The 14967-nt window shown below is 38.6% G+C and overlaps 1 protein-coding gene across 1 annotated transcript in view; it reads left to right on the top strand.

Annotated features, from left to right (window-relative positions):
• ERC2 (ELKS/RAB6-interacting/CAST family member 2) overlaps positions 1-14967 on the top strand; it is a gene marked incomplete at its 5' end in the record, with an annotated part of 592568 nt that overhangs the window by 320329 nt on the left and 257272 nt on the right. The window lies entirely within an intron of this gene.

The following is a 14967-nucleotide window of genomic DNA, read 5'->3' as shown; positions in this document are numbered from 1 at the left end:
CCAATATTTGCATTTTGATAGATATTTATATATGTAGTAGGCATTATTGTTGCTGTTTTGGTGCCTTCATGTCAGTGATGATTCCTGGCAACTGCCTGGACGAGTCCCTGCAGTTTCTTAGCAAGATTCCAGAAATGGTTTGCCATTGCCTGCTTCCTCAGGGTGAGAAAAAGTGACTGGCTCAAGATGGCCTAGCTGGCTTTCCTATCTAAGGGAAGACTAGAATTCACAGCTGTTTTATTTCTAGGCTAGTGTCTTAACCGTTTCTCCAAAGTAGCTCTTCTATTTTTACAGGTAGTCCTATAAAAATAATTGGCCCTCATGCTTATGACAATTGCAGCATTCCTATGGTCATATGAGCTAAATTTGGGCACTTTTTAGCAGCCAGTATGTATTTATGGTGGTTGCAGCTTCCCTGGGTCATCTGGTCATAATTTGTGACCTTCCCAGCCAGCTTACAACAAGAAAAGTCAATGGGAGAAGCTGGGTTTGCTTAATGACTGCATGATTAGCTTAACAACTGTAGCATAAAAGGTGACAAAATCAGACTTGACCACTTAACAACTGCCTTGTTTAGTAATGGAACTTCTGGTTCCAATGGTGATTGTAAACTGAAGCTACCTATACATACAACTGTGTATGTATGTAGTGACATATATGTCCTACCTATAATATGAAGAGCTGCAATATATCTTCATAGGAAGACCCAGTCCCAGAAAGGAAAGCAATTGTTCAGTTAATTTTCTAAAATTTCCTAGAATTTGGGAGGGCACTGTCCAGTGTGAGGATAAAGCATCCTGCAATTTGGACAAAATAATTTACAGTTTACAAGCTGTTGCCAATATATTCCCAATCTAGACATGTTCCTACTTCTGTTCTTTGAAAAGCATTTTAGAAAGATAAGCAGGTCTTTCTAAAAAAGTAGTTTGCCCCCCAAAGTAGTTTTTAATTAATTTAATTAGTATTAGTATGGGGTGGGGGTGTCTTACAGATCAGTGTGATTCTTTAACAAGTCCAGAATATATGTAAAATGCAATAGGCAAGACACGAATATTCTTCCCACCTCATTATTTTATACAGTATTAGTGTATCATTTGTAACAAAGAGCTATTAACTTCAGAGGGAGCAACAAAAGCTTTGCAAGCATTGTTCCCTGCCTTTCAAATTGCTCTGAAGAATTTCAAGTATTGGATGCTGGCTGTTATTTATGGTGGGCCTATTTGAGTAATTTCCTCTTAAAAGCAGACAATAATCTGTGTATTTTTCATGTTAACCCTTCTATGCAATTTACAGTGCTATAAAATAGAAGAAAGAAAGTAACCCAGATGGCTGATTAAAGGTTTTAGTTTTGTTGCTGGATGAGTAACAAGTAGTCTTAGTATTTTTGCTGTTATTTATGACAGAAAACCAGACTCACTAAGCAGATAAGGATTCTCTTCCCACTAAGAGACTTTTTTTTCTGGAGAGCTAAACATGATGAGTCTCTTAATTATAGCCCTGGTCTTTTGAAGGCTTTGTTCTATAAGATGTTAGAGCAGCCCAATAAACTATAACAGTGAGCCAAATAAGATAGTAACCTGCCCTTCGCACACATGGGTTTAAGTTTTCACATAAAATTTAGAGACTTGAACAATTGTCTAATTGCTTACACGCAGGTGGTAAAGTTAAGATGATGCAGTAACCAGACCGCAGAGTTTCTAGAGCTGATTGTCTACTCAAGAAACTCATTGTCTCTGCAAAACTCTAGTTCAGATTTGTGTATAATTAAAGACAAACTCTGTTCTAAGGGTTACTTGTGGGTCCTTTATTCATCCCATCTTGCTGGGAAAAAGAAAGAGAAAACAATTCATACATTTCTATGAGGGTTTCCCCCATAGAGATACGAACACTCCTGAGAGCCCGGGATTCTGCCTTTAAGGCGGGGGACAGGGACAGATACAGAGAGGCCAGGGCAAATCTCAGAAGAGGCATTAGGATGGCAAAACAACAATACAAACAAAAGGTGGAGAACCATTTAGCGAACAACGATCCGAGGCAAGTATGGCAGGGACTGCAGCACTTAACCAACTATAAGGGCAGCAGGAGGAGCATGGCAAACACCGATGCCTCGTTGGCTGAGGAGCTGAATATCTTCTTCGCCCGCTACGAGGTTAAAAGACCAGACCCCGTAGCCTCTGCTGGCCGGCCTTCTGACTCTCAGCCACTCACCCTGTGTGAACACCAAGTGAGAGCTGTATTGAAGGCTGTGAATCCCAGCAAAGCCGCAGGCCCAGATGGGGTGCTGGGGATAGTGGTCAGGAATTGTGCCGATCAATTAGCAGGGGTCCTGACAAGGATTTTTAACATCTCCTTGCAAACGGCATGTGTACCATCATGCTTGAAGGCAGCTACCATTGTCCCAGTCCCCAAGAAAACTGCAGTTGAGTGCCTGAATGACTACAGACCTATTGCATTAACGTCTGTAGTCATGAAATGCTTCGAAAGATTGGTTCTCCAACATCTTAGGACATGCCTCTCACTGGACTTTGATAAACATCAATTTGCCTACAGGGGAAATAGGTCGACAGACGATGCCATAGCTACTGCTTTACATTCTGTAGCAAGTCATCTAGAGAAACCTGGAAGTTACGTCAGGATGCTTTTTGTTGACTACAGCTCGGCTTTCAACACCATTTTGCCGAGCATTCTTATCGAGAAGCTGACTGACTTGAAATTCTCCCCCGCTATCTGCGATTGGATTCAAGACTTTCTTAGGGATCGGGTACAAACAGTGAGGGTTGGTTCTGCTTTGTCCACCCCCCTGAAACTTTGCACCGGCACGCCACAGGGCTGTGTGCTTAGCCCCTACCTGTACTCTTTATACACTTATGATTCAGCATCATCTGACCCATCCATTGCGATAAACAAGTTCGCAGATGATACAACTGTGGTGGGTCTTATTACAGGTGGGGATGAGACAGCATATAGAGCGGAGGTACAAAAACTATCCATATGGTGTAGTAACAACAACTTGCACCTAAACATCGGCAAGACGAAAGAGATGGTGTTAGACTTCCGGAGAAAAAAGGAGGAACCTGCCCCACTTTACATCGGGGAGGACTGTGTAGAGAGAGTTTCCTCCTTTAAATTTCTGGGAGTTTACCTCTGTGAAGATCTGACCTGGAAAGTTAACACAACTCAGATGGCTAGAAAGGCCCAACGACCCTCTTTTACCGGTCTACCATAGAGAGCGTCCTCTCGTATGGTATTGTGGTTTGGTATGCTGGTCTGACAGCCGCGGATAGGAAAGTATTACAGAGGGTAGTGAGCACAGCACAAGACATTGTGGGCTGTTCCCTGACACCACTGGATGACATCGCCAGGGCTCGTTGCCTTGGAAGAGTGAGGAAGATTCTCAGGGATGACTCACACCCTGGACGGTATCTCTTTACTCTCCTACCATCCGGTAGGAGATATAGGAATATAGCCAGCCGTACCAACAGGCTGAAAAATAGCTTTTATCCGTGGGCTGTTAGGCTTTTAAATGGGACATAATCTTATGCAGAATTGACTTGGGAGGCCGGTGTGTGGTGTAGTTGGTTCACATAGTGTGGTGGGATGGAGGGTTTGTTGTCACTGTGTGTTGGGGAGAGAGAGCACAGGGGGAGGCTCAGCTAATCTCAATGTACACATGTTGTACTTTGACAATAAAGGTTTATTTTATTTATTTATATAATCATATTTCAGTTTTATATTTCTCAATATTGATTTAATATGTTGTTTAGTGTTTATAGTTCTGTTTTTGGTTTGTACTAATTAATTGATATAGAAATATGGTAACTATAACTGGACAAAAAAATATCAAGATTGTAATTGTCTGGAGTTCTGGTTAGATGTCGTGGCGTAACGGATGAAGGAAGACGGGGCTCCATCTTCCACATTCAATTTTGCCCCACTAGGAACCCTAAAAAATCACCCTGGAGAGCTGATGAAGAAGGAGGGGACCCTTGTTGATCACAGAAGGACAGCAGCCCTTCTGCTGGATCTGAGGAAGCCCTCCAAACTGGCGGGGGGAAGACTGGTTACATTTGTGTGGCCAGTCAGAAGTTGCTGACAACTGAAGATAAGCACTAACTAGCAATTTTTGAGCAACATGGATGGAACTGGGTGAGACTTTATCCTCTTTTTATGACCTTAATACTACTTTCCTGGAAAAAAATGACCAAAGCAAAGAATCCTCCCTGATGAGAGAGAGAAGGGAAGTTTTTGCTCCGCTCTCTCAGGAAAAGAAAAGCAGCGGATTAATTGCTTTGGAGGAAAATAGAGAAAACTACAAGATCAATTTGAAATTAATACAGATATATAGCATTGAAATTTGAGGGCTAAAAGTGCTTTTGAGACTTTTTTTTTAGAAAAAATATTTGAAAGTCTGTAAAATAGGCTTGGATTTGGAAAGCTGGGAGATGGTATCAATGACATCTAGTGGCGAATCCGGGCATACAATTTATTATGCTTAAAGGAAACTTGGCTTGAGGCCCATACTTAGATAAGACTCTGTTTTTCCTGGAAATTTTCACTTTAGCAGACTGCAGCTGGGAAAAGGGGAAAAAACCCTCTTGGGCTGCTTATCTGTGTTGGGGACCCTATTGGTCTATAAAGACTACATACAAAAACAAAATGGGTGTTCCACTCTTAGCCACAAATGGTAAAAAACCATCTTTAACACTTGTTTCTGAAGTCCCAAGCTTGATATTCCAACAAGAAAATGTTAATGAATCTCAGAAAGAAATTCTTTTTATGTTAAAATCAATCCAAGAAACAATTGTTTTATTTCATAATGAGACTAAGAAATAATGCAAATGAGATAAAAGAACAATTTTCTAACCTAAACTTAGAAATCCAGACAATGACTACAAAAAAGGAACTAGTAATCCAGAAAACAGACGGAAAATTAGAAGAAAGGATCCAAAGATGGAGGACCTAAAGGAAGGAATTAACAGACACATACAGACAAATGGAAAATTAGAAGATGCAGTGATAACACCGGAAATGGAAAAGATCTCTTACTTGTCAAGATCTCAGAACACATTTGAAGATAAGGAAGAAGAGCTGATTGAACAGATGATAAAGGTGTTAGGAGAAATGCTGAATATTGACAAACAAAAAATGAAAAGAAAAATTGAAGGAGGAAGGATGTAAGCTGTTTAATGAATATAAATGGGTTGGGCGTTCTTCCAAAAATACTTCAATCAAATTCTCTTCCTCATTCCAAACAATTTATACAAAAACAGAGGAAGAATTACTTGATGATTCAAATGCACTAATTTGCAAAGTTATTTGGCAAAGGAAGAAAGCTAGAGTAAGACTGAAGAAAATAGAAGTTTTGACCTATTAGATGGGATATTATACTATTAAACAGATGTTTGAATATGGCTAAGAAAATAGATAACTGTTAGAAATAGAAGTATTATTATAATTAGAAAGATAGGATTTGTAACTAGAATATTATATTTTGTTATGAGATGGGGAATATAAAAATTCTGAGGGTTTGAATAAGGGAAGCTTTTGGTTACCCAAATATAATTTATTATGAGAAAATTATAAGCAATAGAGATATTTTGAACATTGATAGGAAATTTAAAAAATTTAAAAAGTGGAAAAGACAGGATATTGATTGAACAAATGGATTTTAAGTGCAAATGCAATTGAGATATGTTCTGGTTAGAAAAGATATTATAAACTGATACTATCGATATTATGTATAATACCATAAAATGTGATGAAGATGCCTATATTTAATTAATGATAATCATAACAGTAAAGTTGGAAGGATTAGGATTAGGATTTATTAAATTTATATGCCGCCCTTCTCCCTAAGGACTCAGGGCGGCTCACAACAATAAAAAATTAAGAGACATAAAATACAAAAATTAAAAAAAGAATTAAACAATGAATAGAAGAAATACGGGACAATTTAACACCATAAAAACCAAATTAAAAACCATGGTCAGTCCACGCCCGCTTGTTGGAACAACCATGTCTTCAGGTCACGGTGGAAGGATCAAAGGTCAGGGGCCGTCCGCAGCTCCGAAGGCAGTTCATTCCAGACGGTCGGCGCGCCCACAGAGAAGGCTCTCCCCTTGGGGGTTGACAGCCGGCATTGCTTGGCTGACGGAACCCTGAGGAGACCGACTGTGGGAGCGAACTGGGCGATGGGAGGTTGACATTGGCAGCAGGTGGTCTGGCAAGTACCCCGGGCCTAAGCCATGTAGGGCTTTAAAGGTAATTAATTACCTTGGAGGTCATCTAGTCCAACCCCCTGCTCAGGCAGGAAACCTATACCATTTCAGACAAATGGCTGTCCAGTCTCTTCTTAAAAACTTCCAGTGTTGGAGCATTCACAGCTTCTGGAGGCAGGTTGTTCTTCCGGTTAATTGTTCTAACTGTCAGGAAGTTTCTCCTTAGTTCTAGGTTGCTTCTCTCCTTGATTATTTTCCATCCATTGCTTCTTGTCCTGCCTTCGGGCACTTTGGAGAATAGCTTGCCTCCCTCTTCTTTGTGGCAGAGATATTGGAACACTGCTATCATGTCACCCCTAGTCCTTCTCTTCATTAGACTAGACATACCCAATTCCAGCAGCCGTTCCTTATATGTCTTAGCCTCCAGTCCCCTAATCATCTTTGTTGCTTTTCTCTGTACTCTTTCCAGAGTCTCAACATCTTTTTTACATCGTGGTGACCAAAACTGGATGCAGTATTCCAAGTGTGGCCTTACCAGGGCATTGTAAAGTGGTATTAATTGTATATGTATTAACAGTAACAAGAATAGTATTTGCCCAGTGTGGAAAAATGCATACCACCGGAAGAAGAGAGGCCCAAAGAAGCACTGGATGGTGTAGTATTGGAACTAGATTGAGAAAGTTAATATGTACCTCTGAATTACCAATGGACCCAGAGAACACGTTTCTTAAGTACTCATGATTGTAAAATTAGAAAATTAATAAAATATTTATCAAAAAAGATTGTAATTTTCTGTACATAATTGATGAATAATTAACAACAAAAAACAAATACATTAAATTATTTTAACAATACAAGTAAGAATTTTACTCCATGAGCTAAATGCCAAAATCTCCACTTTTTATTGTTTAAGAATGTTTTAAAAAGAAAAACTACTAAACAATTAGAAATATTAGTTTCCCACTTCCTCTCTTTCTTGTTCTCCAACTAACATACAATATTTATAAATACTTTAAAATGTTGATGTATTTCTGATTTTAATTTTTTAATAAATACCTTTTCCCCTTAAAAATTATTTTACGTACTTATAGATGTATGTGTGTATCTATGTGTGTGTTTGTGTATGTGTATTTGGAATGTTCTATGCCCAGAAGTACAGCTTGCTCTTGTTTTTCTTTCAGTTAAAGGAGTCTTGAAGAATCTTTTATTCCAATGTACTTTCCAGCGTGCCATAGTATGTTTATAGGGCAATTATGGTTTATTATGTTAAAAAATATTTTATATGGAATTGTTAGTGGGATTTCTTTTTCTGTTTTTGTTTATTGTATACTGGTCAGTTTCCTAGTGATTCAGACAATATACAACAACTGAAAGCTAAATAAATGAATAAATAAGTGACTTGCTGGTTTAGAAATTAAACTTGGAACACATGAATCCATGCCTTAAATGCACTGTCTTCACTTCAACATACACAAATGTGACCATGATATTTGGCTGGCTATATTTTCATTGTGTTCATATGATCCAAATAATTATCCACTTGGAGAATATAACAAATTCATTCATTATGATAACCAAGCACCATGTATCAACCAGAACTAGATTGGGGAAGATCCATTTCTGTAAGTCTCCCACATAAGCTTCCTGCAGCTCTCAAAATCTCCTCTGGAGGTTTCAGAAATCACTTTCTTCCATTCCCTAATGTGAAGTAACTTTGGGTCATAGAAATAAATAGTGCTTCCCCATGGACTCAAGTAGAAAATAAATAGGCAGCCATGCTCATTAACTCCATAAATGTCTACTATGGAACAAGGGTCTAATTTCTGTAATATAGAACAGGCAGTGTGTAGCTAACTATTATCCAATATTGATCCTGTTCATGCTGCTTCCCTGCTTATCTTGATTGGCCTTAATTGAGAATGTTCCCTGATGATTCTTCCTTAATCAGAAGGGAAGCATCTTGCTGTAATATAAATGGAACTCATCAAGATGCAATTGCTATTGGGACTTCCGGTGGCTCCGCGGCGACGAAGGGAGCCTTCCCGGGCTGCCCGCGGCTCAGCTGTTGTTTTTTCGCCCGAAACAGCGCCGATCAGCTGTTCGGGCGAATCCGAAGCCCCCTCCTCGGGAGAAGAGGAGGGGGCGAGCTCCCAGGTAGGGGTAGAGTTCTCCAGGGCCGCCTGAGCTTATGGCTTGGGCGGCTGAAGGATTGAACTCCCCCGTAGCCTGGGCTGCTCCCAGCTGGCCGTCGCCTCTGCTCCTGACTTCTTGGAGCAGAGCCAGCCGTCTGCGACCACCCCTGCCTGAAGGAATGACTATGATTTAAAGGAGCAGGCAGAGCGATACAAGAGGAAATGGTAAAGAGGATTACTATGTTTTACTCTCCAGCTTGATGGACTTTTTTGGATTACAAATCTGAAGTGAAAGTGCGTCATATTTGGTAAAAGATGGCGGCTAAACCACCCCCTAAAACTCTTCGGAGTGCTGGAACTTCTCCCGTGCAACAATCATTATTGCAGGCGCTGCATCCTCCTGATGTATTGACATCAAAGGACTTACTAGATGCTCTTGAAAAACATACCCAGGTAATTTTGGAATCAATTAATATTAGATTTGCACAGATGGAGGAGAAATTGGAGAAATTGGAGGAGAGAATGGAGGAGAGGATGGAACAGAAGCTCAAAGCAATGAGGGTAGACATCTTGACTTCAGTGTGTAAAGTGGCTCGGTGTGTGGAAGAATTGGAGGGAAAGCTAGAAGACTTGACTCAAAAGAATGCTATATTAGAAGCAAAAGTATTGGAGAATGAAAATAAAATGGAAAAGGAACTGTGTCTTGCTCAATATTTCCAGATGCAGTTTGCCATTAGAATTAGAGGCTTAAAGGAGAATACTAAGGAAGATCTAAAGCAGCTGGTTTCTGAGGCTTTTGAAATAGTGTTGAAACAGCCAGCATCTGAAATAAAAGGAGGCATGGACAAAGTGTTTCGTGTGAATTCATGGATTGCCAGACAGAGGAAGTTGCCTAGAGATGTGGTGGTATATTTTGCAAAAAGGGAAACTAGAGATGAAGTTATACAAGCTGCTTATGATACTAAAGTTATGATTGCTAATCAAGAAGTTTTGGTCTTAAAAGAAATTCCTCCAAAGATTCTAAGGAGAAGGAAGGATTTTACATTTCTTGTGCAAGAGCTCAAGCAGCGAGATATAAGGTTCAGATGGGAGATCCCAGTGGGGTTGATGGTGATGCACGAAGGTAAAAAGTACCGTTTGATTACTGTGATGCAAGCGCGTGATTTCTACAATAATGTTTTAAATGCAACGCCATTAACACTTTTGGAAGCTGGAAAGGGATCTGGAGAAGGAGCGCATCAAGAGGCCGAAGATGGTCAGATAGAAGACAACGGTGTTGGAGGAGATCAAGATATAACCTCGTCGGATGAATCTATAAAACAGAGGGTGACGCGTGCTGCTGCAAAACGATCTAAGAAGAGAAAGTAGCAGGAATCGCAGAAGTCTTTGGAATTTTTACGATATAGTCAAGTAGTCAAGCAGGGGAGGGGGGAAAAGATCTGGGTGTAGACGCAATATATTTTTATATTTGGTGGTTTTGTGGAAAGGCTGAGCTTTTTTGGATTAAAGTTCAAGTTTTGTTTGCAATCTTTTTTTTTTCTTTTTTCTTTTTCCTCTTTTTTCTTTTTTGTTGTGTTTGGAATAATTATAGATGTGGTACTGGAAGAGGAACGGTCGATTACAGAAGAGTTGACTTTAAAGTTTTTTTGATTTGGGATCCTTGGTTAATTTGGAAAATTATTTGTAAGAATGTTATATCATGGAATGGATAAAATGGATGGAGTTTATTTAGGATAAGTATAGGGTTGAGAAGGGTTTTTTTTTTCTTTTTCCTTTTTTTTGGTCTTTAATATATGTTTAATACTATTAAGGTTTGTTCCATTCTATATAAGCTAGAGAGTGTCCTTTTCATATTCTAGTTTTTTTTTATATATATATTTAATATTGTTAAGGTTTGTTTTATCCTATATAAGCTAGAGAGTGATGGATTTTAGAATTTATAGTTGTTAGTATATGGTTGCTTAGGTTTGCTTTTTTTTATATATATATACCTTGTATTCAGCTCTGGGAAGTAGGGGGGGGAGGTGGGGAGGTAGGGGGGGGAGGAGGGAGGGGGGAGGAGGGGAGGTAGGGGGGGAGGAGGGAGGGGGAAGGGGTTTTTTTTAAAGGAAAATTGTATTTTAAAACTTTTCAATAAAAAAAAAAAAAAAAGATGCAATTGCTATTCAGTAGGAAGGCCACCAGAACATACAATGGGCCTATCTTTTCTAAGATACCCTGGGCAGCAATTTGTTAAGCTATCAGTGAACCAGATATGGATGAGTGATGCTCTAAGAATGATGTTTTCACAGGAAGGCAGAAGTTACAGCATAATGGCAAAGAAAACAAGAGTTACTAAAATGGATAAAGAACTAAGAAGTGTAATAAGCTATCTTTCTGGGAAACAGGACTATAAATCTAAAACAATCACAAGAGTGCTGTGTGATTTCCCCATTATTTCCTTTTCTGAAACCCACCATCCCAAAGCAATTTCTTTCTGAGCAAACTGTTAAGATTTAATGTATCCTGCTCCAGTACTACTGTGCATAGCATTGTCAAACAAGATTACATGTCAGAGCTCCATTGTACTTTGAGAGCAATGAATGTGGCTCCTCTACTGTTGTTTCAAAGCACTTCATTGCATCGAAGCATTCAATTTATGAAAGATCAAAGATAGAGTCAAATAGCCAAAATGGTATTCATTAGCTGAAGGTTATAAATAAGTTTAAAAATACTAAGAGTGAAAGAAATAGGGAAACTTAAATAGACAGAATGTATAAACACAGAATAAAGCTAACAAACAGAAATATTTGGGATTTAAAAATTAACTTCTTTCCCAAGTGTTATATTGAAATAGGTTAAATAATTTGCTTAAGTTGCATTTATTTCAGTAATCTTATGTCAGTATCTATTGTTGCTAGGGAAGGGAAAGATTCAATATATTTGTAAATTCTGGGAAACAAAGACTTTGTTAAAAGTTGGTATAATGTGATTGTTCAACATGTTGGGTACATCTTCCTCATCCATCAAATTGTTCCTTTAAGAGTAGAGTAGAGGAAGGACCACTTGGTCTCCTATTTTCCATTTCATTCTTCTGTTGTTATGTTACAAACAAGTTAGGGTTAGAATAAGCAGAGGACACTCCCTTTGGAACTACTATATTCATTATCCACATGCTCTGGAAAGCCTTTTGATATCTAAGAAAAATAGATAATGTTAGTTCTTGCCTTTTGTTTGGAAACATTTCTCTCCCTATTTAAAAAGTTAAAGCTGTTTCTACTTTATATGCCAGGCATGTCAAACTGCCAGCCTGCGGGATGGATGCGTCATGCCAAAACTGCACCCCACCCCATTGCCAGCAATGGGGGAAAAGTTGCGATAGGTCGTGTGATGTCATGTGACGTTGTAAATTTGACATGCCTGTTATATGCCATGATGGGGTTCTTCAACAACAGTGCACTTTATAAACTTGCATATTTTTACAAGGAGCAATAGCAGATATTCAATAGTAGTGGGAATTCTATGGTTGCTTTAATAATAATGTTTATTAAAAATAGCTCCATGTCACTATAGTTTTTGTTGGATCATCAGATGGAAAGACAGGCATCATTGACAGGATTACACAAGGATGTCAGGAGCAAAACTCAATCCTGTTATATTGTCATAATTGTCAGCTTTTCTTCAATATGTCAATTCTATATTTAGAGTTTTAATATTTCTACCTCTTGGAATGGAATACACGAAGTGTTAGATAAAGCACTGAGATCTTTCTAGCAGTTTTGGACAATGCATTAGTCACTCTAGCTTAATGACTCACATCTAGAAATTTTGTACTGAAGACATTTCCAAACTTGGGCTATCTGCATTCTAGACTACTGCATGCTGTTGTGGAATAGAGTGAACAGAATCCAATGCTTATAAGTTGTCACAGGTACATGTGACCTGTCAAATCTGTTACTCTCTGCATGACCCTGAATAATTCACATTACAGCTAATCAATAAAATATGCAAATCTTGACTTATGAGCCCATGAGTATAAATATATAGCTTTTCTTGTGATAAATGCTAAGCAAAATATCTGAAGTTGTGTATCCTGAATCATACACACACATTACATGGGTGTTAGAAATCTTTATTGAGGCATCCAAGCCCTGAACAGTCTTCCTCAGAAATTTCTCATGCCCACATCAGCAACCCCCTCCAAGGGTTCAATGGGCTATTCAAGGAAAACCCCATGACAGTCCACAGGGCAAAGGCAAGTCCTCAAGGCAAAGGCAAATTCACAAGGCAAAGGCAAGTCCAGAGTTCAAGGGGGGTGATCCTAAGTTCGAGGGTCAGAATCCAAGTCTAGTAAGTAAGGCAAGAATTGGGGTGGCTGAAGAATGCACAGCAAGGAAATGGACATGTTGTTCCCAGCATTGTTTTACTCCAAACCCTGAGTTAAATAACTGCTCCCCAGTGTAGCTCATCAAGAGGGGCAAGGCTGCTGTCTTGCAAGTAGCCTGGTTGCCCTTTGTTGCACCTGCCTTCTCTCAACCCTACACACTCTTGGACTGGGAAAGGGAGGCAGTTCTTCCTCATCTCCACTGGCCAGCTGCAACTGTGGGCCCCCTCCTCCTGAAGCCTCTGGCTTCCCAGCTGCAGCTGTGCTTCTCCTGTCCCTAGCTCAACTGGCTGCTTGTCCATTCATTTCTGCTGCGAATGCTCCGCTGGGCTCTTCCTCACCATTCCTGGCTCAGAGCCTCCAGCAACCTCTGTACATTTCTCCATGCCTCCCCCAACACACACACCATTGTCCCTGAATCCGACTCTCCCTTGCCAAACTGGCATACAGAGAAGCCTCTGGGGAAGCGACCAGAGAAGTCATCACACAGTATATGATTTAGACTTTTATATGATTTAATGAAGTTACTATAAATGATTAAACAGTTTTGTATCTTTGTAAGCTGAGCGGCATACATATTCACTTACTTACTTATTTAAATAGTATCTTCTTAACAACAAACTGTACCTGCATGTTATCGCTCTGTCTAATCAGGATTGAGACAACGTTTACACTTTAAGGATAATATCAGTTCATGGTGTCAGAATGTAAAGAACTCTCTCCCTGTTAGATCCAGTTGAGGTTTCTATTTCAGGAAAGTCAGAGTAGCATTTTGGAAAAGTCAGAGAAAAATAAATTGGTAAAAAAACTCTTCCTATTGGGTGCATCATTGGAAGACCTAAAGGACCAGGTTGGGGTCAGATTGCCCTGGAGAACAATCTATCTGTTTGATTGCTCTGACTTGATGACACATAATTAGTCAATCAATCCAGTCCATTGATGAAAGCATACAATTAGCTGAGACTAATAGGTTTTCTGAGTAATATAAATATAAGTTTTTAAGAGAAGCGTTCAGTGAGAACTCTTTTTAGAGTAATTTGGAGAACAATGTCACAAAATGGTTAAAACACTTAAAGTATAATTCAGATGAACAGCTTTAGAAAACTTCAGTGATTGCTGCAGTAAAACAAGAATAATAAAAGGAGGAGCCTTCCTTTAAAAACACTCTAAGAAGAGTTAATATTGTTATTGTGCAAATCATACAAAATGTTTTTGGATCTTCTTTCCATTTCCTCTATTTTTTCACTGAATATAGAAAACATATTCTTTTCTACATTATAACTATGTGAGTCGTATTTAATCATATCAGTTACAAAACTGATTGTAGATTGGAAAATTAATATTTGTTTTACAGGATTGTTCTTGCTTTTTTTTTTTTTTTAGCCGAAAACCATTGGGGAGCTTTCTCTTGAAAATAGCATTTGCTTTTCCCACTACCAGTATAATTTATACTATTATTTTGCAATAAATACCTAAGAATATAGCATTTTCACTTACTAAATATTCACAAGAAAATAAAATATTTAAAAATATAACCTGCAATCATACATAATGCCTCCACTTCACCAAACCCTTTAAAAACTTTGCATGATCATATGGACATTAGAAAATATCCTTTCCTTTTGCCAAAAAAGATTAGTGTGCAAATCTCTTTTGGAATTTGCACATGACTATTATTATATAGATAAAAAGAAAGAAATTCCTCAGAATCGTGAGAGAGTCAAATAAATTAATATCTAAGAACTCAAGCAGATAACAGTTACTATTCTCACATTTCTTCTGCAGCCTTTCATAGTAATTAGTCCTAAAATAATGCCATGTAATTGCTTATCATCGTTGAGAAGGTTTAATTGGTCATATGTGGGCTGTTCTGGATGCACAGATATGATTTTAAGTTCTGATGGACTAATTTTGTTTCTGAAATTAATGTTTGGGATGTATTTTTGAATCAGTCTAGGTTGGAACTGATTTTTAGAATAAACTCTTGGCATGGGAAACTATTTCTGAATGGATGCTTTAATTTACCCAGAGACTTTAAAAGGAGAAACCAAGCCTTCTGAGAGAATACCAGGTGCACAACCTAGCCATTTCTGTCCAGACAGACAATAAAAAAATAGTAGAGTTGTAAAACTGAGAACCCTTAATTTGTGCCAGTAATGAAATGTTATGATCCCTATTTTAAATTTTGGCCCTGAAAATAGAGATTGGGAACTTGAAGTTTTCGTGTCTAAAATTAAGCCAATCTAAACTACAA

The sequence above is a fragment of the Vipera berus genome (genome assembly GCF_964194415.1).
Source record: "Vipera berus genome assembly, chromosome: 2".
NCBI lineage: Eukaryota > Metazoa > Chordata > Lepidosauria > Squamata > Viperidae > Vipera > Vipera berus.
This window is presented reverse-complemented; position numbering and strand designations above follow the sequence as displayed.